The sequence below is a fragment of the Adiantum capillus-veneris genome, chromosome 7, assembly GCF_014529385.1.
Source record: "Adiantum capillus-veneris isolate H3 chromosome 7, ASM1452938v2, whole genome shotgun sequence".
Lineage (NCBI taxonomy): Eukaryota > Viridiplantae > Streptophyta > Polypodiopsida > Polypodiales > Pteridaceae > Adiantum > Adiantum capillus-veneris.
The window spans coordinates 57,834,513-57,838,529 of NC_140937.1; the positions used below are offsets into that span (position 1 = coordinate 57,834,513).

General features: G+C 35.6%; 1 pseudogene; it reads left to right on the forward strand.

The window, feature by feature from the left end:
• Positions 1 to 845: 845 nt before the first annotated feature.
• LOC147453913 (uncharacterized) lies at positions 846 to 1,704 on the forward strand (annotated as a pseudogene).
• Positions 1,705 to 4,017: the final 2,313 nt, after the last annotated feature.

Genomic DNA, 4,017 nt, shown 5'->3' on the forward strand with positions numbered 1-4,017 from the left:
AGCTCACGCACACACACGGAGACGGTGATGTGGCATGACCACCCAAGAGCAAAGGACAGTACGGCCGCTGGTTGGCAGTACGGACGTCTGTGAAATGCACTGATGAGGCAGCAATATGGAATCCTGATTGTACGGAATCCAACTTTTTGCACTAGCTGATGAAGTGGCTTGTACGGATTTTCAAAATTTACATTGATGCTTTTTTTGGCAGTTTTTGAACCAAGCTGCTTTTGGGATAATTTTCTTTTGAGTTAACTTCTGTTGGGGCATCCCTTGTAAGAATATATAAAGTCCAAGGGGCCTCACTCTTCAGAGAATCTAGACGCAGAGTCTGTGAGCAGAGGACCCCTTCCATAATTTTAATTTTCTCAAGAATTAATATAATAAACAAATACCAAAAGGGGCGCCAAGTTTTGGGGCCAATATCTCTGGGCACGGAACTACGCCGCGGGCCGTGTTGACTCAAGTTTTTAAAGTGTAAAAGAGTTTGTTGTGCGAGGATAATCTTATATTAAAGATGGGGATAATGCTATTTGTCTAGGCTTTTGATGAACCGAGCATTAATGAGAATGAGAAAGAGATCTTCCTTCATCTGCAAAATAATGAGGTACGTGTTTCAAGTGGTTTCTATCTCTTATTATAATGTGAAACGCAGTAGTATGTTTACTCTTATATTGTTTTGCTTATCTAGTTACTTGTCAAACTCTTGTTCCTTTATTTAGGACAATCATTTCACTCATGGTCAAATGAGTATCACGTCTCCAAGTGCACTCATAGCTTCAAGGATTTGTGAAGAGAATGTTGTCAACGACGACAATGCTAAGTTTGCCAATGCTTCAAAAGTAATGGAGAAGAAAATTGGAAGATCAAACATCCTAGTGGATGAGCTAGTTCATGAATATCACTTGGTAATGTGTAGCATGCATGCAATCATGAATTACAAGATCTTATTTGGGTTGATTTATGGTCTTAGTTTCTTTCAACATCGTGTGTTTTTATTTCTCTTTGATAGATTGATATGACTTCTAATCTTGCAAGACAAGAAACACTTGGCACAAAAGAGGCCTTCGAGATGAAAGAAGATGATGAGAGTGCAGCTCAAGAAAATAAAGCTTCTAGTGATTTTGAGAATGTAAGTTGAAGAGTATGTATCATCTATGTAAAGTGTCTTGGAACTTCTTTCTTTGAAACTTGTAGGACATTGAAGTAGATGAAAATTTGAGGAGGAAAAAGGTTTTCACTTAAACTCTAACCTCGTAAGAATTCTATCTTATTGTATACATCAAGATTTAGAATTGTATGTATTTAAATACAAGTCAACCCTCTCCTTGAGTCTTGTCACATGTCAAATGTAGGTTGAAGGTAGCTCCAAAAAGAGGACAAATTCAAAGGAGCTTGAAAAGAGTGTGAAGAAAAAGGTTTCTACTTGTAGATTGAGTTTGTTTCTTTGGCTTTCAAGTGCAAGCGGATTAAAGTAATGTTTTATTATAGGCGTTGAGTGATATCACAAATGCTAGCAACAAGGGTCTTAAAGTTCCAAACAAGATACTAAGGTGACTGCTCATTCTCTTTAAGTTGAATATAGATTTTCTTGTATAAGGAATGTTTTGCAAGTTATCCAATTTTTTGCAGGAATCACAAGTATACATTGTAACAGGAAGACATGAACGTCTTGTGAAAGCTCCTTCTAGATATAGAGATTGAGACTGGAGTTATCTTTTTGTCTTTTTACCTTGGTTTTGTGGGACTTGACTTACTCTATGAAGGATATATTTTTAGTGTGTTTATAAATGAGGTGCTTATGCATGCTATAGTAAATTGTCACTTATGCATGCTTATACATATAACTTGAATTCTTACTCTCTTTGAGTATTACATTTATGAATTTATACTTATTAGAGGTTCCTCCTTTAAGTAAACTCATGTAACAAGAATTACTTTTGTAGTGCATTATGGAGCTTTGATTATAAGGTTTTTTGCTTGAAAGTTGAAGGCTAAGCTTACATAAATGTCTTTGATTGTAAACATTGACATTACAAGCAAAAAGCACTAAAAGGGAAAGGAAAAGTGAAACAAGAAAGACATAGAGATGCTCAAGTATGGAAGTTGTCTTTTCTTACAGAGGTGTGTGATTTGATTTGTGTTTAGTATTGTTTTTATGTGTTTATTTACTTGGTTTCTATCTTCAACATGTACAAAAATGATACTTCTTTGGGTGTTTATCAGGGTGACATCAAAAGAAAGAGTAGTGTTGGTTTAGATGTCCTTACAAAGAAGGACAAGGAAGCAATTGTCTTGAAGTACGTAGGGGAAAATAATGTGGATTCCATGTATGGAAACCTACCTTCTAAGGTGAAGCTAATACAAGAAGCAAACAATGTACATTTTGTGGATGTAAAAGTCTACATCAAAGATTGTCATGTTGGACACATTAGTTTCTTGGGTAATTGCATTGAGAAAGATACATGTAAATCAAGGCATAGGGTTGTGGCCACTCAAGACGTGATTTGTTATCTTAATCAATTCATAGTAATAATTGATGTTGGAATTGAATGATAGTTATAATGTTGATTTGATTTTTATGGTATATCTTCCAACTTTGATACACTAAATGTTTTACAATATATATTGCTTTAAATTACAATCAAAATTAATGTACTTTTGTAAAATTGTGTTTCACTTTTGGTTTCTTTATCTTCTTGTAATGATGTACTGAAGTATCTTATATAGATGAAAAGTAAAGTGTGCTCATATTATTGAACAGTTTCTAGGTCTTAGGATATTTTGTTTAGATAGGTAAAATATGTAAGATAGTTTTGAGGAAATACATACATAATCCATAAAAGCATGTGTGTGTGTGTGTGTGTGTGTGTGTGTGTGTGTGAGAGAGAGAGAGAGAGAGAGAGAGAGAGAAGAAGAAGAAGAAGAAGAAGAAGAAGAAGAAGAGTATTTTAACATCGTGGGAAACTATCCTAAGAGAACTTAAAGATCTATCCGGCGATGAAAAGTAAAGTGTGCTCATATTATTGAACAGTTTCTAGGTCTTAGGATATTTTGTTTAGATAGGTAAAATATGTAAGATGGTTTTGAGGAAATACATACATAATCCATAAAAGCATGTGTGTGTGTGTGTGTGTGTGTGTGTGTGTGTGTGTGAGAGAGAGAGAGAGAGAGAGAGAGAGAGAGAGAGAGAGAGAGAGAGAAGAAGAAGAAGAAGAAGAAGAAGAAGAAGAAGAGTATTTTAACATCGTGGGAAACTATCCTAAGAGAACTTAAAGATCTATCCGGCGATGAGAGTTGAACTCAAGACCTATTATTCAAGCGGGAAATGGAATTACCAATCTACCACACATTTGGGTGATAGAAAGGTGTGTGTGTGAGAGAGAGACTGTTATTCAAGAGGGAAGTGGCATTACCAATCTACAGACTGACTTTTTTGGTATCATTAAAATATACAATTTTAGGGTACAGGGGCCAATAATGGGATGGCCCCTTGTAGGAAAAACGGACGGGGCTTAAAACAAATTAAATTAAAGCACCAATTCTAAGACGTCGAGACCACGCGACGTCCTCATCTGTGAATAAGCCCATGCTTGTCTTGCATCTTGAGCCCCTTTTTTTACATGAGAAAATTTTTGTTTTCTGTCTTCCATGTTTGCAAAGACGCCATCATGGCCCAAATCTTTGTAGCAGCACGACCTTTGCCCCATCGACCTTTTGGGCTACAAAGTCATCAAAATCATATAGCAACCACGATTTTCGCTCGGCACCATCGTAAAGGTTGTTAATATGGCCCCTTTACCCTAGCTAGTATATTATTCAAGAGTATAATTTGAAATAGAGAAAATTATTTTAATCATAAAAATAGCAAAATTGTATTATCATAATAAAAGTATTCTTACGATGATGAGAATACGATGTTTATGTTGTGAGAAAATGACTTTATTATCTTGAAAGGTTGTTGGAGGCTCGCCATAGCATAGGCAATCTCCCACAAATCTATCAATCCGAAGAAAG